At 43.9% G+C, this 23,098-nt stretch overlaps 1 long non-coding RNA gene across 2 annotated transcripts; it reads right to left on the reverse strand.

Moving 5' to 3' along the window:
* Positions 1-1,724: 1,724 nt before the first annotated feature.
* Positions 1,725-21,105, reverse strand: LOC114017724 (uncharacterized). Of its 2 annotated transcripts, XR_008731917.1 has the most exons (4): positions 20,601-21,105; positions 6,362-6,548; positions 5,973-6,256; positions 1,725-3,185 (listed from the first exon to the last, which is right to left on the reverse strand). It is a non-coding gene; the product is annotated as an uncharacterized LOC114017724 (long non-coding RNA). The 2 variants fall into 2 exon arrangements; XR_008731916.1 differs by having other exon boundaries at positions 5,973-6,548.
* Positions 21,106-23,098: the final 1,993 nt, after the last annotated feature.

Below are 23,098 nucleotides of genomic sequence, written 5' to 3' on the forward strand. Positions count from 1 at the left end.
TGGTTATCCTCTGCTATTAGTTTGAACTAGAGTGGCCCTGAAAAGCTTCCCCTAAATCAGCTGCTGGGAGAACACAGGGTCCTTTCCCTGCAGCCGGAGTCTTGCTTACATAGGATCCTCAGTTAGGGATGTCAGTCTCTGAAGCTGGTCCCAGCCCCACACTTGATCACCTTGCAAGCAGCGGAGAGCAGCTCCAGCCCCTGAGCTGTGAGGAGCAGGTGGTCTCAGTGACAGGCAGGCAGCATCTGCTGGTGGTGGTGTCATGGCTGGAGGCTACAGGGTTGCCCTTAGCACTAGGCATACTGAGGAGGGTTTTACTACAGGTCTAGACCACCTGAAGATGGGTAGGAAGACCCTCGCTAAGCAGTGTAACACTGCCTAGGGAAGCTGAGAGTACAGCCCCAAAGGGCTTGGGTCGGGGCTGGGGGGAAGCTCTGGGATTTTTGTTAGTTATTACGCTAAACTATAAGTACTAAATTCACACTAAACATCATCATCTGAAATACAGAAGCAATTGGGAGAGGCACTGAGTGCCTTTTACAAGAACCCTTTAAAAGTACCCACCAACAATGTGATTTATTCCAGTATTTTTATAAAGCAGTTAACAGTTCTTGAGTTTTGCAAGGTAAAGAAGCAGATACAGATGAAAGATTTGGAACAGCAAAGATGCAGGATGCACTGTATTGTGCAATATTATATTTAAATTATCTTAACCCTAGGAGAGGAAAGAGAGCAAGAACTCAAAGCATGAGCAATAAAATATTAAAGCTCTAAGAGACAATGTTGTAGGCAGCAGTTTTTGTAGTCCTTGCTATCAAAAGACAGACATTTCTGTTCTTCACATACTTCATAGGTGCTTTATTTTATTAAGTGAGCTCTGAACTGGTTGGCCATGATGAAATGCCTGGTAACTGCCAATTTTAGCTGAGGAAATTAGCAAATGACTCATGGCCTGCAAGTGGTGGGGAGCCTCATCCATCACCTCCAGAGCAGCCTTCACTTTCATACACTCCACTGTTGTTTAACTGAAGGATGACGTAAAATAAAATGCAAAAGGTCATGAATGAAATGGTTTGGGAGAGATTTAACCCAAGCAGGCACAACCAAGGGTGGTACTGATGGTTGGGGTTTTTTTCTTATGGCTGATGTTCAGAGAGGATGTCCTGAAAACCTGATCCCTGCCACGGGGCTGGAGAGGTTTGACAGGGTGAGAGTCACAGTCAGCCAAGCAGAAGGAGACAGTGCAGATGAGTACTAAATAGGACTGAACTCCAGGGAGCTCAGGGGTTTGTCTATCCTTGCAGAGAAACGAGAATTAGGTACATAATTAATGTAGATGGAACTATTATCTCAGCTGGGAATTTTCTTGCATCTTTAGGTGGAAAATTAAAGCCTGAACAGCCCAACCAAACGCTTCTTACTAAGAAACAGGGGATGGGGTGGGATGTCTCAGCTCATCCAGTGGATTTTGGAAGAGAAGTAACCCATTGCTTATGTTAAGATGCAAACCTCTACTCTTACCCAGGCTAATATGGGGAATGTCCTGGTCTGGAGGAGAGCAGGGAGGGCTGAATAATACCCTAAAAAAATAATTTTATTAGGTAGCAGGGCTGGAAAAAAACGTGTTGCTTCGTAATAGACTGTAACAAGCATGATTTTTCCCTTTATAAAACCAGTGCTCTTCTGTTGTTAACTCCATTGACAAAACAGTGTAGGTGGACTGGTGAATCAAACCTTGTGTTTATTTATAAAAACAACCAAACAATAGAATGTTTTCCCTGGTAAAGTCACTAACTTTAGTAACAAAGTGAGTTTAGTCTGTGAAATTGTAACTAGATCTATTTATAGGAAACATACCAGTTAGACAAAACAAAGACCCTTTTGAACACTCATTCCCTGTAAAAATAGAATAGAAGCAGTCAAACCAAGCCTTATTCACTTTCTCATAAAATAACAAATTGATATGAAATTAATGAATATAATATTCTGCCAAAGAATTTTCCAAGAAGTGGAAATACATAAGCAGTTAGGTAAACATTGTCTCAAACAATATAACAGCAAATCAGTTACTCCTACATTGAATGGTATAGTAGTTTAGCATTATGGAAAACTGCAGTTGAAAAGAACAGCTTTTCAACTAAATTCCTTCAAGAAAAAAGAGGTCCGAATGTGCTTCAGATTATCACCTTTCCTTGCAAATCAGCAGTAATTATTCTGTCTCACACCAAGACAGATACATCTGGAGGGAGAATAAAATAGCCCCACCAAACCTTAATCAGAAAATGTGCGGGAGACAACTCCTTTGACAGTAGACTACTTAACATATTATTTTTTTTCTGCAAAACGTGTGTTATGTTGTCTTCTGAAGCAACTGTTAAATTACCAGGAAAATGGCTGAACGTCAGTGCATTAGCTTTCTAAATGACCTGAATACATATTTTTTGTATTTTGGTTTTTGTGTTTCTTATTTATGTTCTTAAATTACAGTCAGACTTCTGAGTAAGAAGTTTATAGGTCTCTGGTAGGGAAGGGAAAGTGGCTTTTAAAAAAAAAACTAAGTATGATTATGGGAAAAACAGCATTTCCCATTGTTTTTCATATATGCTACCCTTCTTACCATTCCCACAGAAAACTGTTTTTACAGTAGATCCCATTAAAGTCCCCCAAACCAGAGGTAAAGATGAAAGTGCATTAGTATGAGAGCTAACAGGAGAAGCTCAAATATTGCATGAAACCTGTTGATCCAGATTATCTTTAATGTGCTTTTTCAGTTCTCTCCCCAGAACACAATCCACAATTATTTGACCAACTACATTGATTTTCCTCTGGTCTCAGCACTCTCCAAAGGCAGGGGAGAAAGTCAACCACAGAGCAGATGGTTGGAGGCTGCAGAGTGCGTTGGTACTGGCACACTGAAGATGCCTTCCTGGTTGCTTTGTCAAATGAAGGAGAGGTCCAGACAGGTGGTGTTTAATTCCCAGGTGAGCAGCTTGGGATTGATTTGGCATGGAGAACAGTAGGAGGTCAGTTCATGGTATGAGGCTGGTTAAGCCAGTTCTAGGTGCAGCAGTCTAACTACGCTTGCTGGAGGTGCCTGCAAGCCAGCAGGGCTGGGCTGGGGTCCCCAGCTTCTGGGACATGCACCTTGGCCAACTGCCCTCTCCTCTCAGGTGTGGTTGTGGTGGCTGAATCGGGGAAAAAACAGGACAAATAGTGAGTGGCAGCATGAAATGGAAGCAATTAGTCACTCTAGCATGGTCACCACTCAGCAGTGACAAACATGCCCTCCTGCTTTGCAGCTCTCTTGTGTTTGGCATTCCAGTCTGCCACCAGCCAGTGCCACATCAACATTACCTCCCTTCCTGCACCCCGATGTGGCAGCAGTCCTCTCCAGCCCAAGCACTAGGCCAGGGGTCCTCAAACTTTTTGAACAGGGGGCCAGATGAAGTGGCAGGCAGTCATTTGCAGCTGCTTGGTTTCACACACACCCCAACCCTGGCGGGGGGGTCTGTAAATACCGGGGGCCGGATTGAGGATCCTGGGGGGCTGTGTCTGGCCTGTGGGCCGTAGTTTGAGGACCTCTGCACTAGGCTGACTTGCTGCAGCCCCTGTGGCTGTCCTTCTCTTTGGCTCCCTGCAATAACCCCATCTCGTGCCCCTCACAGTGGTTCTCTTAGATGTCACCCAGAGATCAACAAAGAAGGGAAAAAACACAGACTAGATGTAAGTCGAAAAGGAGAGAGGCATGGGAGAACTTGGCAGTACAGCCCTCTGAAGAGAAACTGGAAATGCCTTCTTTGATGGAGGTATTTCTGCCAGCCTGGTTTAAGGAACCTCATCAAAACTGTATTCCAAGGCCAGGCTGGCTCCTGGGTAGCTGCAAGCCCCAAGACACACATTGCTTAGCCAAACTTCTGTCTCATTCCTGGCCAAACACTTCCTTGGACTTATCAACGGCTCACTGCACCAGGAGACAGAGCAGGTGCGTGGGAGAAGTCCATCCCAGGTACGGCAGTGAGTTGCACTTGCCTGTGATGGGCACTGTTTCTTGCAATGAGCAAGCTGTTGCCTGGTCATTTTTCAGAGGCAGAACAGGAATGTTATTTGGTAAATGCAGGCAGAGAAGCTGCCAACTGGAAGAATGTGCTTGGAAATTACCGTAAACACACAGTGATGAGCAAGTATGAAGAGTGTTCAGGAGACTTTGGGAGGAGCAAGGAACTCTCACCTGACCCTGTGGGGAGGGTGAATGATCAGTTCCAGCACAGGGGGCATGAGCCAGGTGCCAGTAAAGGTGTGGGCTGTTTTCTTCCAGGCTCTTCTGACCCAGGATCAACCGCTGCTGCCCAGAGACTGTTCCTTAACGTCATTGCCTTCAGATATCACCCCCTTCTCCGTGAAACAAGTCATTCTGCAATCAAGACAGTGTTTCTGTAACATTGCCAGAAATTCAAAGCAGGTACTGCAAGTCAACGAAATGCTAATTCCCAAAAGGTTAATTAAACTGAGCAGGACTCATAGATGAAATGCAACAGCTGACTGCTGCAATTAACTGTGGCTTTGTGGTTAGCCTTAAGTGGCACTCCAGTGTGGGGGAGTTCCTCAGATGAGTTATTCTGGCACTGTCACAGGTCAGGGTGGTGTCGTGTGTATATCAGTCATTTCATTCTCCAGGAGATGGAAACTAGTGACAACAAATTCAGTCAGCTGGGGGGAACAAAAATGCATTGCTTCTCTGCAACCCCTCTGAACAGAAACTTGTTAACACTGAGTTATAAGGTACAAGGCTCTATTTAAAGCTAGTTTTCTGATGTAAATGTAATATGTAAATACTGCTCATTACTGTATGGCCTTCATCATCCCTTCCAGGTAAAGCTGGAGGGAGAGGACATAAGAACAGTTTTGTGGGCTTGGGAAGGCTGGGCAATACTGTTAGGCAAAACAGAACTTTGCAGCCAGTGACATGGAACACAGAGGAGGGTCGCTTTTTTCCTTTAATATATTGACATTTAGTCTCATCGTGGGCATTCCAGTAAACAGGGATTCAGACCTGCAAATCTTTCATGTTCCACACTGCTGAGAGAGATGCCCCGAATGCCCCTTCCAGGGCATCTGGCAGGAAAAGGGAGGGAGCCAGCAGTCCCCAGTTCACATACTTTGCTGCAAATGTTTGGGCACAGTCTCACTTGCAGGGAGCAAGGCTCACACTTGCTGCCTGTGTCCTCATGTGGTGGAGGAGCCCTCCCCACCTGCCCTGCTCCCCTCTATCATCACGCAGCAAGCTGAGCTGCCATGCTGCAGTTGCTCAGCTGTGGGCAGTGTTTGGCCCTTGCAGGTGGAGGTCTTTTGCTCCTGGTTCGGGAGAGGGGAATGGTGTGTGCATGTATGCACTGGTTTCCAGTCTGGCTCACTAAGCCAGTGAGACAGATGGAGCCGACAAAGTTCATCTGCCCACACTCCACTGTTGTCTTCCACGGTGAAGAGCTGGAGCATGTAACTTTGCCAGGTCCATGCCAGCTCCTGCAGGCAGCCCTGAGCTCCCTATGGGGGACTGTTGCCTCCAGATGAATAGCTATTGTTGTTTTCCCCAGGAGGTACCTGCCACATAATAACATCCAAGAAACTCTTCCCATTACTGCCTTTTTATAGAAATATGAGGAACAATTACATAACAGCTGCATGCAATTACTACATCAGGTGATGTGACCTTTTCAAAACCAAGAAGTAATATAATTTTACAGGTAGAACAGGAAAAGTTTTTCTTGTTGAATATAAAAAAAATAAAACCTGTGAGTTCAAAACAAAACCTTTTTTTTTTTTTTTGTAGGATTCCCTTTTAAAACACAGATAATGGTTGTTCTTTCAATCGCATCTCACACCAGTTTCTGGCCATCTGGAGACAATGGAATAAAAGGAAGTCATAAACCAAGTAAGTCAACTCATAAGCAAAAGTATGAAGCCTGTACTAAGACCTTGTGCCTTTAGGGAAAGCCCTCCTTTCTCTAGGATGAGCTGAGTTCATCTTGCAGCCTGGAAGGTCTGTTGGCATTATTTGTCACTTTCACCCCTCTTGTTTTGTTTTTTTCTCTAATAGTAGAAACTTCCTCTCTGAAACTTCAGCCTGCCAAGTGCAATTAACATTGCCCAGTGGCTTCAGAAGTTACTGATAAGCACCCAGACACCACTATTGCATTCAGGTTAGTTATTTAGGCTAACATGCAGTGTAGTTTTCAAGGTTGAGGTTGCAAGAAAGGCTCTGGCAAAAGACAGTGGATAAATACATAGATAAAAAATATATAATACAAGTCTTGAAATCAGGGGCTGAGGAGTAGAAAAGTTTTTTCCTTCATCACCAAACAACCTTTTTCCATCAGGGCTTTTCCCTTTGCAAAAGATTTATCCATGATTCTGATATATGTTTTCGTGGTCTCCCTTTCTGGCCTTCATTCCCTTGACGTCTGGCAGGGCTGGCATACAACCAGGCTGTCCTGAGTTGGTCTCATTGTGTGGGGAAGGGATGGTTAGCATGGCGACACGGAGATGCTTGGCTGGAGGATGAGGAAGAATGAGAACGGAGCCTTACTTTACACCCACAAAAGACCATAACTCTACTCTGACTTGGAAGTGGAGCAAAGGAGGCATGCCTTTTGCATGCCTTTCCAGCCCCAAAATCCAGGAATTCTCCAGCTCAAAAACCCACAGGCTCTGAAGTCCTCAACTCTTGATTTTATTTTTTTTATATAACCTCCACGGGTGTGGTTGCAAGGAGCAGTTATCATTTAAGTGATTAAATTATAACAGTGAGCAGTTAGCATTTAAGTCTAATTCCCACAAAAATCATTACAATGTTCAAGACCCATGCCTTGCCCCTGAACCTGGCCTATGCTATACAAAATAGCAGGGAGACAGACTGGACCTCTCTGTGCACCTTTCCTTGGACCTTAAAAAGGCATCAGACCACAAAACAAGCCGTCACCACTCCAGCCTCTCCTGCTAATCTCTCTCTATTCAGCATAGCTAGGCAAGTCTGCAAATATAGACAGACTTCTATGAAAGACTAACAGAGGAAGCTGATCCAGGCTGTTGTCCCACTTGTAAGTCAGCTCTTTACATCCTGGTGCGTTCAGCAGTTTTTGTTCATCCCAAAGGTCTGGAGAGTCATGACATCCCAACAAACAGCCTTCATGCTATGTTATCAGTGGTTTGTTTTCTCCGTTTATTTTGCTGTCTGGTATCATAAGTCCCTTGGATCGTATTTTCCTCTGGATAAACCTTTTTTTCTGAAATAAATCTGGAATCACGCATATCTACCTAGGGAAAACTGAGCATGGCCAGGTATATAGGATGGTATATAGATGCCATCAGACTTATTAAAAAATGGCACCGTTCTATACATTTTCCCTAGAAGAGAAGTAACTTTGTCTCTAAGCTTTTAAATGGCCTCATGAAGAGCTGTAAATGTCTCTTCAGCCAATTTATGTGTTTGTCTTCCTGTGGATGTGATCTGATATAGTTTATTAGCCAAACATATTCAACTCCTTTTTTTGAAAGCTTAATGAGTTAATAAATAATGCATTCTTTATTTTTAGATCTATCTGTTAATACTCTACATAGCTCAAATGGCATGTGGATACCCAGGACCACAAAACATTTGGAAGTCTTATTCCTCTGCTTTTTGATAATCCCTTTTCTTCCTGCTGAGAACATTTCCATCCTTGTGATTGCTTTTCCATGGCCCCATCCTCTTGCATGAAAGCAGATACCATAAACAATATTTGAGAAGGCTGAAGGACCAGTGATGTGAAAATTGCTTCAGTGCTAATTCTACTTTCTAAATATAGGCACATTTTTTTTCTGAATACAAGGGACAAGACAACAGAAGGTGAATGGTACTGATACTTACTTTTATAATCCTTCACAACATCTGCAATATTTAATTTGGACTTCTAGGAGGAGGCATATTTTTATACCATTAAGTTTCCTATGGGCCTTTCCCTCCTTCATGATGCTGAGGAAAGAAAGAAGTGTGCGTGTGTTTGTGTGCTTACACGTGTAGTTATAAGAAGAGGGAGAGGGAGACACCTACTTACATGTACTACAAAATGCAGTCTTTTTTAAAAGCACATGGATTTAATGCTTTTAAATTGACACCTGTCTATTCAGAAGAAAGGTTTCTTCTGGGCAAGAGGCTTGATCTTTATTATCATCCTTCAGTATTGTGATAATCCTGTCCCCAGCCCCAGGTGGAGTCTTTCTAGGATTATTCTTACAGTCAAGTGACATTATAGGCCAAACTTGCTGCTGTTGTATTTCAATGTATAGTGATGATATGATAGGTGTTATTCATATTTATTTCTTGATTTATTTGATACAGATCTGCTAGTATGAAAACTTTGTTTCAGGCACCTGTTTCTGTCCACTTGCTGAATGACTCTGCTAATGCTGTTTTCCTTGCCAGGATGTAAGATGCATTTTGATAACATCTCCTTTGTATGCCATGGATCTTATGGATGAAGCAGTCTCTGCATTTTGATGTGGACCAAAAAAAAAAATCCACCAGGGAGGAAAAAGAAACGCAAATGAGAGCTCATAAGGTAACAATGCTGCCAAAATGCTAATGCTATTCCCCAGTACATGTGGAAATGAATTACAAGTAAAATCAAAGGGTTGTGTTGTCACTTTCTGCAAGCTCATAGCTATAATTTTTGAAACTTGAATAGCATTTTAAAGGAAACTTGAACAACTGTTTACAAAACTTGAACAATGTTTTACCATTTTCCTTTAAGAGCCTTTGCAAAAACCTGTCAGACATACCCACCAAAGGCTATGACTCTGTAAAACCAGAGACGGAAGGATGTGGTGGTCCTTGTAGGTGCTGGGTAAGTATAACATGTAACACTCTCTTTTAAATTGCTCTGCCTTCCCTTGTCTCTTACTTTGACTCTCAGTTTTCTCTCTTCCTCACTCAAGTCATGCCTAGCATAGTCCTTCAGGAACAAGATTGTCATGGGTACAAGGTCCCACCACCCTCACACATGGTCATTGAGGTGGTTGGCATGCAGATACCCTCAGACTGAAACTGTTGAATTGGGTAGCACAAAGCGCTATTAGGAGTGGCCAGATTTATTGAGGCATCCAAAGGAGTTGGAGAAGTCTCTTGGTTCCATAGAGAAGTCTTCACTGTATGGTAAATCCATCCTATGGGCTAAAAAACTAGGACAAGTTAAGTCTCTGAGCTTTCTCCTTGGAGTCATAATGTTCCTGAAAATGCTTGCTTAACATTAAGGTAGCAGTTGGATTTCATGAGGTGGGAGAAAATAGTACCCGGGTCTTGGGGAGAGGGAGTGGGGGGAAAGGGAACCATATCAGAAAAGTCACTGGGTAATATCTAAATTAAGTATCTCCTTGACCACTGGATCCTGATTTCCTATAACTCATCTATAACTTTCTCCTCTGTGGAGTCTCTAATGTTTAAAACAGAGACAGTAGGCTTGGACCTGAAGGAAATTTTGCAGGCCAAGAAGCTGTGTATTTTTTCTAGCTGTATTAGATGATTTCATAAAATGACCCCACTGTACCTATTTTCATGACTGTTTTCTGTCTGTTTTCATGCAACTTGTAGAAAGTGAATGTTGAGACTTTTGAACAGCTACCAAATCTGTTGGAAACTGAGTCACACTGCCAAAAGTTATCAAAGGGGACAGACTAAACACAAACACAGCATAACTGTGCAAGGCTTTCTTCGGAAGCCAAATTAAATAGCAGTTAACTCTGAGGCAGCAGCTCTCAGAGCTTTCAGACCCAACAGATTTAGCATTACAGTGAAAGAGAGCTACTCCAGCTCCGAGACAGCTCATCTAAGCTGCCGGCTCTTAGCATGCGTCATCTTGGCTCCCTCAAGCGGCTGGTCCTAGCGAGCAGACAGCTGTCCTGTTTCAAAGCTCAAGTGTTTTCCTCCTAGCAGAAGTGTTAGAGGTCTTTGCTTCAGGTACTTCTGCTGCGGGCTCTGCTAAAAAACGTAGCATGCATTTCTGTGCAGCCATGGTTTCTTAGAAATTGGTACACAGTCAATAAGCGCCACGTAGTTCTGAGGTCTCATCACCCAAGAAAAGACTGAAGGACTGGGACAGCCTGTATTTCTTATCATGTCCTTTCTCTCGTCATCCTGTAAAGGACTATCTTGCTAGTAGTACTTTTCTCTAAATTCAGTGACAGATCCTAATGGGGTTTTTTTGCTGGTTACAGTAAGACTTCATTAGCTGTATTAACTGAGGTCTGCTCTAAAAAAGGCTGGCTGGGTAGCTGTGGGACCACATCCTGACTGTAGCATCCTGAAGTTCATAAAAAACGAATACAAAAATCCTCTACCTGAGTTAGAAATGGTAAGTAAGATACTTAGGTCCTACACTCAAGAAATTAAAATGCAGGACTGGTAAGTGACAAGACCAGGATATTTTCAGATGTAAGTTTAGACTCTTGTGCATTTTAAGACAGCTAATAAAATTGACTTGGTATTTTTTTCCCAAGGTACCACTGACTGTGAGGATTTGCAACATGCTTTCTGAGGATGTGCTTGACATCTGCTGAATTTGTGATTCTCAGCAATTTGGAAAACCTAAAGAAAAAAATAATTTTGTCCCAAACACCTGGCTTTGGTTTCTGGCTTTAAACTCCCAAGAGAAAAAATGCTGGTTAGCATGCCCTTAGTAGTCTTTCCTTGGTCACTGAGCACACCGCATCACAACAGAATAACACATTGAAGGTTGGGAATGGGATCTGCCACTGTAAGTAAGGAAGGCAAAGGATGGTGGAAGGGGAGACTTTTTTTTTTTCCCCCAAGCCTTGAGCACCAGCATCACTGTTTCAGTAGTGTGATTTTCATGGATTTACTTGAGAATGCACTGCTTGGCTTATTTGGTTTAAGTAACTGTTTCACTAGTAAGAATTGAAGGAGCCTCCAACCACCCATTTCCATTTCTCTGTAGGGATTATACAGGGTGAAGAAAAATGCCTGAGGAGCTACACCTCCCTTTTTAAAAAAAAAACAAAACAACACCTGGCATTTCAAAGCAGTGGTGACAGGGCAAGTAGGGTGGAAAAAAAGGATGTATATTGCCACTGAAAACCCCTTGTGCAGGCTTGACAGTCTGGGTCTGCCAGCACAGGTCAGTGTGGCCCCGCAGTTACAAGCTGCAGCCTGGGCTCTGGTGTCCAGCAGATGCCTGCAGTGGAGCGTGGCAGCCCCCATGGCCCTGCAAGTGCTGTGGCGTTACTTTCTTTAGGCTCTGCTGTTGCAGAAGTTAACCAGCCAGCTGCCCAATCCAGCCAACACCCCAGTAACCTCTGCCAATTAATCAGTTAAAAAAAAATGTTCCTGCTTTTCCAGGTGTAAGGACGTTTCTGTGGACACATGCTACTGATTCCCTGGAAAGACCAAAGTCAGACTCTAATGTTCCAGCAGCCTTGACTTGCCTGGGTAAGGGTTTAAAAATCTTTCTTGAGAAGCCAGGAGATCACTATGGCTATTCTCTGAAGACACTTTCCCAGCTGATGTGCTGTCCCAGAAAGGCAGCCAGTGAGGGAGAGCCTGAGCATTGTCATGCAGAAACTGTGATAAAGCTGAACTACCTTTATAAAGCAGCCCAATATTACTCTTAAGTTTGTCATTATATTAGATTCCTGCCAAGCCATTTCTCACCCCCTTTGCATCTTTGTAGTGAGAACAAAGCAAAGACAAATCATGGCTCCCAGTGGTAGGTGAGGAACAAGATCAGTCCCCTCTGTGCCATTCTTAAAGGGTTTTGTGTGAGAATAAGTATGTGTTTGTATCTTTGATTTGTTTTAAATGCCATCTTAGCTATTTTTTTCTGAATGACTTCGTTTTTATTACGTATTCCCTATTCCTACAGGAAAAGAGCTAATTTACCTCTTCCCTTCTGCTCATCCTTCCTTCCCATCGCTGCTCTGTTTTGGTGGGTCAAAAGAAATTCATTATTCTTAAAAAAGTGGTCAATACATGGTCTGATAGAAGGTCACTCCAGAAATTATTCCAATGCATGAAAACATGAATGCTAGAGTTACTGTCAAGTCCACGCAAGCCTGGTAACTTTCAACAGTCAACTGAACACACACCATGCAAGACTTACGCCATGTATAAGAGAAATGCCTCCATTTTTGACCCTTGGAAACTCAGTGATGGCTTATTCCTGAAACATTCGAACCACTTTAGACTTGAGTGGGCTTCTCAATACACATCTGCAGCATCTGGGACAGCTGTGACATCAGAAAAAAAGAAGGGGAGTAACAATAACGTGCAAATGTGTGCGCCATTGGGAAGGCAACCAGGATCACAGAACAGAGGAGGGCTGACAGCAGTGGAGGCAATGCTGAGATGAAGGAGAGGCGAGAACTGATTGTGAGTAAAAGCGTATGAACCCTCCAGTGCACACTAAATTCGGTTGGGAGCAAAGGGGTTACATGGCAGTGAGGGGTGTGTGACTCTGCAGGGGGAGCCTGCCATACATAAAATACTAGTGTAAAGCCCTGTGAGAGCTGGTGTGCCCTGAGGGCCCAGGAATTGTCCCATCGTTGCTTTGAGGCAGCTCCTCACAGAATGGCAGATTGTGGATGTTCTTTCCCCTCCATGCAGGTGGGTCCCCTCTCTCCCTGTCTCTTCCCCAAGTGACAGCATGAAGGACAAAGACTAAGCACAGATGTTGAAACTGCAATTGTCCATCCTGAGAGCAGGGCTGGAGAGAAGAAGCCCCAGGGATAGCCCATAATATAGAATTACTAAGAAATAGTCATAGGCTGTACAAAAAGATCCTGGAAGTTGAGCCAATCCAAATTACACCCTCTTGCTTCCCACTATAACCAAGAACATCAGTATTTCAGCTGAAAAAAATGAAAAGCAGGAAGACGACAGTAGTGGATTTTTGCACTGTGCCAAAACACACTTCTCCCCCATCACAAAGGTATGTTTATCTTTCCAGTGGAGTTTCAGATGGGAGAAGGGCCTGGCCTAGGCTGGCACATGTTAAGAGCCAAATCTCATTAGTGCTACCCAGTGTGTATTTTAAACAACATTAATGAATACATATGTGGCACCTGGGATTTTAAGCAGAGTCTAGCTCCATCAGGAGATTTCCCTGAAGCCACCGTGCATATACATCAAGTGGCACTGGAAGCCTGGGAGCAAAGCAACTGGTTTCCTGCAAAACAGTGCTATTGATCATGCCCCATGCCTTACCGTGCTGAAACATAAAGGCAGTGGGATTACAAACACCCTGCTACAACCATTACTGACTCTCATCAAAAGCTGAACTACAAAAAGTGAACAGTTTAGTGCAACAGCATAAGTACAGCTCAGAGGCGTTAGCCTCAAGGAGCAAAAAAGGAAGAGGAAATGCCCTTCATCAAAAGGCTGATAAGCATATTTTTAAGAAAAGGAGATCAAGGCTGAGATGCACATCGAAGCCAAGTAAAGGCAGAACTAGCCTAGCTTCCATGCAGAGAAGAGGTGATAAATGCACTTTATTAAGTTGTTTCTAAAATTGGAGCAGATGAGATAAGCCTCAAAGGAGATACTAATTTAAGATTGATGTGGATTAAGCGTGGAGAGATAGCTGTTGAAAAGACTTCCATAAACCAGCTTTCTAAGTTGTCATTCACTAACAATCCCCAGTGTTTTCTAATAAAAATAATCTGTTAAAATCAGTCTCTGGAGACAAGTTGCCTTTGGCTGTCAGTGCAATTCCTCATAATTGTTTCACATAGTAAATGCTTTTGGAATAAGCCAGGGATTGTTTGAAGAAGAGACAGCTTTGAGCTAGATCCTTAAGTTACTGCTATTTATACCGGCAAGCACTTTATACAGCTTTAAAACAGAAAAAAAGGTTACAAGTTACAAAAGAAGAGGGAAAAATCTTTTTTTTAAAAAAAAATCCAAATAGCTAGTCAGAGTCACTTCAGTTGCTGATGAACAGTCTTTCCATTTACAAGTTTGCCGTACTATACAGCTGTGGAGGGACTTAGCCTTGTGCTTGCATGGGACTACGGCAGTGCTGGAGATAATGAAATGCTTGTAAGCCCACAGGATAAACTGATAACCAGGAACTGCAAAGTACTGTGGAGACCTCACGCCAACATGCAGCTAAAATCCTTGCCGACACAATTACTATGAAGTTAGTTACCTAAGGCAGCAAAGGCTACGTTGCACAGAAGTGAGCAGAGACCATGAGCAGCCTGGCTAGGTCTGCCTATACACATGATAGTGCCCTGGGTCTGAGAGCAGGGAGACAAAGTTATAGTCCCTCTTTGCTGGAACCGGGGCCATGGAGCTGCAGGCCTTGGGCTGTATCCTGAACACACAGCTGGTAGGCTCTTCCTGCCACCTCTCTTAGTCATCCAAAATTCAGGACACTTCTTGGAAAGGAAAGACCAGACCTCCCCCATTTTCTTCCACAATCCCGCCTCAGTAAAACAAGAGTGCGGTGACATTTGGCTTTCAAAGTGGAGTTGAACTGAAGCTAGAAAACCTTCATGAATCCACAATGTCAGTTTCTTGTATGTGTCATAAAATTCTGCTCATTATTTGGCCATTAAGTTTGAGAGATGGACAGCAGAGTATGTCTCTTTGCTAGCGATAATGCAGACAAGCCCCCAGCTTCCCTGGTGCAGTGCCAGCCTAGGGGGGGAGCAGTTAATAGTGATTTTTCTGAGATGAAAATTTGAAATTCCAAGCTGGTTTCACTAGTGAGCCATGAAAGTCATCTTTAACTCTTACATATTAGTCATGATTTTGAAACTTTTAGTGTGAAAAAGCCATCCTCCTGCTTTGCATAGCTTTGAAGCGGTTGCTAGCAGGGTTCAGCTGCACGAATATTTCCAACCATAGAACTGTGCAACAACCATCTTTCATAAAAATAAGAAAACACCCTTTGATAAGGGTAATCTATATACCACATCTCAGCTACCTGGAAACACTTCTACTGTTTTTCACTGAAAAAAAACACCTCTTCACCTATTAAAATATTATGATCAACTCTAAATGAGGTTTTTAGGTGCTTCTATAAAGTGCAGTGTGTTACCTTATTGCTGTACCAGAGGCCACTTAAAAGCAAAGAAGCTTTCATAAGCATTTTGCTAAGGGATTTGTTCAATATGGGCCATGCTTAGCAGGAGCAGGATATAGTGATGAATACAGCTCCACCTGCTGCTGCAGGACCTGGGAGGTGTGAGGCTACTTCCGATCATCATACACCTAAAAGCCAAAAGAGGGTAAGGTACAGCCCAGACACCACTTGGTTGAGGATTCCCCTTGGAGGGAGGGAGAGTTGGTGTTAGTTGGACAGCAGGAATTCACTTCTGTAGTTTTCCAAGTGATTTTCATGCTTATGTCCTCATCATTAAGTGGCTCTCTATGGATAGACTGTGGGTACTGGGTGTGGACCATGCACCTCCAACAAAAGACATCCATGTCTCCAATCCAAAGCCTCAGGACCTGCTTTCCCAATAATCTCTTTGTCCCATCTTGTCATGGATGCATCTATTGTATGACCCAGTGATGTTTGCACAGTGCATTGCTGTGGTGTGTAGATGAAAAGGGGCTATATAAATGCTAATTTAATATATTCATTTATTCTATACTGAAGGTTGTACTGAAGGCCAGGTAAATTACACCCACGGCATCTGCCTGTCAGCTATTAACGTCACCCACTTCAGAAACAATAAGTTTCCATATAATCTGTTAAGCATGATTTTCTTTTGTCAGTCCTTGAGACTATTTTTAATCAAATTACACTTCTCTAGGTGTTCTGTCTGGACTCACTACCTGTTCAATTCAAGAAACCCGATTCATTACTACCTGCGTCATTTGCCTGCCCTTGCCACAAGACCACAGTGGCAATGTAATGAGGGAGGTCTGTCCATCCAGCACAGCCCTGGCTTCTCCCAGCTCACTGCTGAGATCCTCAGGAACTGAATCCTTGCCCTGAAGCTTTGTTGTAACCTGCAGCAAGAGCAAGTTCTTTATCACTTGCTCTGGCTTTACCTGGAGTCCCTTCATTATTTCTTTTACTCCCCTTGAAAGTGTATGGCTGTCCCCAGCGTCGTTCTCATTATCCCTCTGTGAACACTGGAAAAAACGTATTTACATTTCCTGACATGCTTAGTATTCCTGCCATTGCCATCTACCTGACCCTGCCCTGACCTTTGCAACAACTCTACTCCAAACACTTTTTCTTCTTAGCTGCTATTTCCTGTGCAATTTTGGCTTCGTTTTCCCAGCCCCATTTTTGTTATTATTTTCTTCTTTGCTTTTTTATGCTCTCCTATATAGATCCCCTGTGGTAGTGATGACCCGATAGCCCTTTCAGATACCGGTTTCTGGACTTGGAGCTCCCTGCCACCAGCCTCATTGTAATTCATAATGCTGCTGGGTACTGAGCAAGGGGCAATTAAGGTCAGCTACAAGTGAGGCTCAGCACACGAAAGGAAGTTTTTCTTGTGTAACTTCAGGCAGATCAGCTACTCTGCTGCTGGGAGTTAGGTGCAGCTGGGCTCATGCAGAGGTGGTATGTCAAGAGAAAGACTAAGCTTACAGCTGCCAGCATCCCTAGTGCGGCTGTTTTGGCCTCAGGCTAAACACAGCTACGAGATCTAAAGCTGTGTGCACCTGTGCTCAGGATCAATGTCCCTTCAGCTTGACACACCTCTGCATATCTGTGTCCCAGGGCCCACTGTGTCTCCAGACCCTCAGAGAGTCTGTGAGAGGCAGGGAAATAGTTTTGAATAGGTAATAGCAAGATTGTATTTTCCCAGCTCAAATTACATGGGGAGACATGAAGCCTTGAGAAACAAAAGGTGGCTTATGATACCCTGACCTGTGCGGTAGCTCCAGACTTAGCCCTGAAATTTGGGAAAAGGTAATCTGTGCTGGGGCAGACCTCTGGCTTTGTTTTGAGGCTAATCTGTAAGTAGCTGCAGAGTCTGAACCTTGTCAAGCAAGTTCTTGGATTTGTCTGTAGAGTCAGTAAGTGGTGCAGCCAGACCTTTAGTGGCCATAAAGCAGTAAAACTTCAGTGCAAACCCACTGCCATCACTAATTTACACTGGCATAGCTAACAGTCCACAGGAAGAACGCAGTTTATTATATTTCTGTCAGTAAAATATATATTCTCTTGAAAGCAGATACAGAAGTTACTTACTAGGACATCCTTATCACCACAGTCTTTCAGTCATCCACCTTCCCTTACTGGTGTAACAAGGTTGATGTGGTTCAGAATGGCACCTATTAATTGTTTTCATTACCTTATTTCCCCCCCTGTTTTTTTCTTTTCCCTAGGAGGCAGTGCTGCTGGAGAAAGCTGGTACTCTGGTTTTGTACTATCAGCAAGTGAGGGCCTGGCTGCTCAGAGAGAACAAATGCTGCTCTTCCAATGGACTCTCCAAATCCTTGGAAGAGGCACCCTTAATCTCTGGGAACCTCTTGGGGAAGCAGCCCAAGAAGGACAGATGCACAGCTGGGCAACACATGTTTAGTCTCACTAGTGCAAGGAGTTTGGCTAAAACAGTATGAGGATTACAGTGAGTAAGAGTGATGAGAGCAGGAGCAGTATCGTTTCACCCAGGCAAACTGAACAGCAAAGACTTGAGCATTTCCAGTGCTGAAAGCTGATGTTATGGTGGCACAGCTAAAGGGACAAGCCATTTCCCTCCTGAAACCAAACAAAATGCCTTTGGTTTCTGCTTGGTTTTGTAGCCTTACTATTTTTTCCTCTTTTTTGGGAACAAATGGAGTGCAACAATGCTGGTAGCAGTTTGTACATCTGACTGCTGCTATGGGAAATAGATGGCAGAGAAAGGGGTTGAAGGACACAGCTGCAAGGAGTAGCTGACAGTCAGGTTGTACAGGTCTTGTAACAGCTACAGAGCGAATCTTAGTTTCTTCATTTATGTTAGTGCAAGGAAGCAAGTGGAAGCAATCTAGCAGCTGCCTCACCAAAACAAAATGCAGTGAAAATTGTTTAAGTTCTAGCTCTGCTTTAGAAAATAGTTGCAATGGCTACTGCTTACCTATCTTGCTAGAGCTTTATTGTCCCTTTTAACAAAAATAATGTTCATTAAGCCATCTGATTTCTCTTTGCAAGTTCGGAACATCAACTCACCAAGGACAACAGAATTTAGTAGATGTTTTCCTTGTTTCTGGCTCACACTCTTAAGCTTGATCACAGCCCTTGTTGTTGCCAGTTAAGTTCTGGCAGATGGGTTACACTTGGAAATTGAGGTTTCCAGGACTAAGCAGCAGCTGAAGGAGGAGTACGAATACTGAGATTTGGAATCAGGCACTAAATCTTTAGGAAGATACTACCCTGAAAGATTGTCTATTTCTTTACCAGAGCAGCGTGAGAAGCTGCAAACTTCATGCTGTTTCCTGGAGACCAGACACCCAGCAGGTCCCCTGCCTGGCTGGCAAATCCAAGCAGAAGGTCCTATAGGCTTGGTAAGGCTCAGTTGGATGACTTACCAGGCTTTTTCATAGCTGCTAATTGGCTGCCCTTTCCAGTTACCCGTTACTCAGCTAGAAGGAGCTGCACAGAACCCAGCAGCAGAGCTATCTAAAGCAGACCTTCTGCCTGCTGGGCATGCTCAGCAATGCCTCAGTCTATCTATTGTAAGAAGACCATGAGAACCAGGGTGTGCAGTCATCCCAAGACAGACTGCTGAGAGAGCACTAAGTAGCCTAAAATACAGTTTTGTTAATTCTGAGTAATCTAGTTAGATTTTAGAAGACATAGTACTGTGAGTTCCACACCTCTGTGGTCAAATGAGCGTGTCAGCAGGAAGTATACCAATTCATAGAGTATCACCAGTACGCCTGCAGCAAAAAGCTTTGCATCTGCAGTCAAGACTTCAACAAACCCTTCCCAGGGTCTGTGAGCACTTGAACAGTGCCAGTGCTCTCAGCTTTCCCTTTTAATCTAGTCCGTAGCGTCATCCATCTGAAGCTGTAACTACATTTCTTCCCAACAGCATCTTATACTGTCCATGAAGGTGAAGCAAAAGGAGAAGCAACAAGAATTAGCACTTCCCAATTGTGTGGTCTGAACCTGGGGGGCAGCAGATAACCTGGTGGGTCAGGCACTCGCTTTCTTGAGTTGTGCTTCTCTCAGAGGAAACTGTAAATGTGATGCCTCAAACCCAGATATCAGTGTGGGGAGGAGTGTTTGTATGTTTCACACCACAAAGAGCTACCCTGCTTGGGCAAGCAGGAAAGGATGCCTATTGCCTTTCTCCAGACTAGAGCCATGGAGCTGAGAATGGATGGGAACGTGCATGGTTCGAGAAAGGACAAGTAGCAAATAAATACATTTCCAGGCACTACTCGCTTCCCATGCATCCCTGTCTTACGTCTCTCATCTGGTAGTCTTTACTCCTGACTATAGGAGATGCTTGACCTGTGCTGGAGGTTAGCAGTTGTCCTGGTTTCAGCTAGGATAGGGTTAATTTTCTTCTTACTAGCTGGTCCAGTGCTGTGGTTTGAATTTGTATTTGGTGTGAGAACAAAGTTGATAGCACACTGATGTTTTCAGTTGTTGCTGGGTAATGTTTATACTAAGTCAAGGAATTTTCAGCTTCTCAGGCCCTGCCAGCAAGAAGGGTGGAGGGGCACAAGAAATTGGGAGGGGACACAGCCAGAATGGCTGACCTGAACTAGCCAAGGGGATATTCCATACCCTAGAACGTCACACTTTATTTTCCAGCTGCGGTGAGTTGGCTGGGAGCTACTGGTCACTGCTCAGGGACTGGCTGGGCATCGGTCAGCAGGTGGTGAGCAGCTGCATTGTGCATCACATTTTTTCTTTCCTCCCTTCCCTTTGGATTTCATTCCTCTCCCCTTTTCCCTCCTTTTCATTGTAACTGTTACTATTATTGTGACCTTTTTTATTTATTTTATTTCAATTAATAAACTACTCTTATCTCAACCCTCAAGTTTCACATTCCTCTCTAATTCTCCTTCCCACCCCTCTGCGTGAGGCGGGGAGTGAGCAAGCAGCTGCTTGGTGCTCAGTTACTGGCTGGGGTTAAACTACAACAGTGACAACTTCAGCTCCCAGAATCTTGTCAAGACCTTGTCTCAAGGAACAGCCATGCATTGCTGATTTAGTCAGAGTTTCTCAGCCTGCCCATGAGCAGTAAGCCTATTCTTGCAAGCTATTATAAATGACTATTTTGGCCTCCACAGTGGATGCTCCATCCTTCCTCCATTGTTTCTGTATAGAACCAAGGACAGTTGTAGATAGTAGCTGGTCTGAATCACTGGGACTAAGACATCAGAAGAAACAGTCTTAATAGCATAAGCTCAATTAATCAACAAATATAAATTAATCTAGGCAGACAATTAAAACAAATAATGAGACAGTAATAGGAACTGCATATCTAAATCCAGTTAGTGGCTTTGAAATGCTTTTCAAAGTCTGAGTCATGCACAGAGTGCAGATACTAGAGATACCGTAGTTAGCAAGGGGATGCTGTCTCTGGCAAATTGTCAGTGGGCAACCACTCAGAGGTCTTTCTGCATGCACCCTACTGAGACCCACCTGCCTTCTTCCTTGGTTCTGGGCAAGCTCAGACACATCTTCCTGCCCCAGCTGGGAATTGCTCCTCTCCAGAGCACCCGCATCTCTGTGGAAGCACTGTTGTCACATGCTGTCACCTCTGCATGCCTTCTCTTCCCGACATGCCACCAGAGTTAAAGCTTAAATGCTCATCAGCATGTGATTTTCTCAAGGAAATCCACTGGTGAGCTCTGTAGGGAGGGGACATGCACGCTGGGATGCTAAAGTGAAGGAGGAGGAAACCATTTCTTGCACCACTGTAATTTCAACTTTGAAAACTTCTGAGGATTAGCCTCTGGGGAATGAAGTCAATTAAACTGCAATCTGGCAAGCCTATGAGGCATCCCCTCCTTCCAATGGAAGTCCTTTTCTGAGTGACATGAGCTGAGTGAGGCAAGACTAAACAGATAGCAGCAGCAGCAAGTTGTTTCTAACTGAATAACTGCACAGTTTTATATTGTGGTGCACTGCCACTGAGAGGCTGTCATTTTTTCAGAAGCAAATGCTCTGAAACTAGAGAAGACTGATTTCTGCTTTGGCAATCAAGATGTGACAACACCTCTGAACCCTTCCACCACCCCCCCCCCCCCCCCCCCACCCCTCTTACATAAAAGACACAATTCAAAAAGACACAGTCTGCATCTTTTTGCTTGGAAAGGAAAACCAGACATGGCCGAAACTCCCAGTGTGATGTTCCTTAAGAATACACCTCTCCAATCAACTAATGTTTGCCCAAGCACTTTCAAACACAGAAAAGATCGTGCTGATAAAAATAACTGCTTCTTGCTTGTATGGCTGCATAAAAAACATACCTGCCAAGCTGCCCAGGGAGCCAGAAAGCCTGCTACAGTCTACCGCTGTGACACGCTACCCTGTATAGGTCCTTTCCTTTCACCTATCTAACTCCTCCTTAGACCAAGTGACTTGAACCTTGTAGCTGCTGTTATTCATACCCATACCAGTACAGGGCTAAAGCCTGTCTACCAGTTTTTTATTTTCAGACCACTGAGGCTGAGAATTAATCTTTTCCCTGGTCCTTGCGGTTAAACACACCAACCAGAACACAGCTGAAGTCCTTGCCAGCTGTAGGTTTTGATACATGTTTTGTCTCAAGATACAAGAGAGCTTTAGGTACTTGGTATTTTCCCCAACATGAGAGATCAACAAGTCATTTTTTAACCTTCCACCTTTGACAAAATAACCTGTCTGAGCTATGTGTCTTAGTATATGTTCTTGAAGACCTTCATGGATCTTTTGTGCCCCTCCCCATTTTTTTCCAAGACTTTTCCAAAATAAGACCAATAAAATGGTATGTGAGCCACAAAGGATGGTCAGTATCTCCCACCTTCTTATTTCTACGGTCCAGTCCTCCACTTCGACATGAAAAAATTCTGCTAGCAAAGGTTTTATCACATCACTATGTTAAAAATGCTTGTTCAGTTGCTGGCACAGTAGAGGCCCAAGAACCTTGCCAGGGTTGACATGATTCTTCATCTGCTGACTGGAGCCCAGGAACTGGCCTCTGTCAGGTGTATTTTGCTTCCCACCAAACCCATTACAAATTGTTGTGCCGTCATGTTTTGTCAGCAGAGCAATTATACTCAATTCCAGACCACTGACAGAAACAGAGCGGTGTTGGCCTTGTACCAACACTTGCAATTCCCACTAGAAAAAAAATAAATAGTTGGATCACAATTCCCTACTGACAGGTAGTTTCTGAGCTGTCAGTTAGGCAGTATGTAAGCCACTTAACAGGGCTTTAGTGATACTGCAAACTGCTCATTTCTTTGTGCTGCTCAGTACCATCCCCTGTGATTTCTGTAGGATCTCAGGAAATCAATAATGTGGGGTCATCTCGATGGGAACAGAAATTTGAGACAGGCGATGGCAGGAGTAGGGGGAGGACTACGAACTAACTTCTGGTTCAGCATGGAAATGCCTTCTTGTCCCCAGACACTGCCCACGCTACCCCCATATTGGGCTTCTTTTGCCAGTTTAGTTTCTGCTTAGCCATCGTCTCTGTCCACCCCAAAACCCCATTCCCCCTGTGGCCTGGCAGCTTGCACTTTCCTCCCCTCCCCAGATCAGAATTAGAAAAAAATAAAGTTCCCTTTGCTCCCCATTTTGAGAGCTGCTGCACTTGGGTTATCACCGTGCTAAACCCACAGACTGCAAAATGGCACTGAGAATGCTCTGTCAGCTCAGTTGCCCCCAAGCCAGACCGTGGCAGTGGCTAACTTCCAGTAGCCTGAGACAACCAGTGTACAGGGTCTTGACATGTAATTTCAAGTGGTGAACACAATTTATCACCAAGGAATGAGCGGAGTGGACACCAAACAGAGCTACCCACAGGTCAGTAAGCAAAGACACACTCAGTGTGAGTCTTTCTGAGCCAAACTGTGCTTGTGATTAGCTACCACATACACCGACATACAGTGATTGAAGAACTTATTTTTTGTATCTCTTGGCCTATCATACCC

This window comes from Falco cherrug, chromosome 4, assembly GCF_023634085.1.
Source record: "Falco cherrug isolate bFalChe1 chromosome 4, bFalChe1.pri, whole genome shotgun sequence".
Taxonomy (NCBI): domain Eukaryota; kingdom Metazoa; phylum Chordata; class Aves; order Falconiformes; family Falconidae; genus Falco; species Falco cherrug.